Below are 306 nucleotides of genomic sequence, written 5' to 3' on the forward strand. Positions count from 1 at the left end.
ATATATATATATATATCTTCATACATGTACATAAATGTTTATATGTATGCATATATATGTATGTATGTATGTATGTATGTATGTGTATATACATGTAATATAATATGTCATGTTAATAACGACAGAATACGGCAGCGATGCTATCTATCCATATTTCAAGTAAACACCTGGTATAACGTCAGTTATACGCACAAGGGGTGGAGGTATAGTTAGGGTTTCAATCTCAGGCCGCACCTACCTCCACATCTACCTACACCGCCCTAACGTACATATACATACATATATATATATACATATATATATATA

This window comes from Octopus bimaculoides, unplaced genomic scaffold (assembly GCF_001194135.2).
Source record: "Octopus bimaculoides isolate UCB-OBI-ISO-001 unplaced genomic scaffold, ASM119413v2 Scaffold_13068, whole genome shotgun sequence".
In the NCBI taxonomy this organism is placed as follows: Eukaryota; Metazoa; Mollusca; class Cephalopoda; order Octopoda; family Octopodidae; genus Octopus; species Octopus bimaculoides.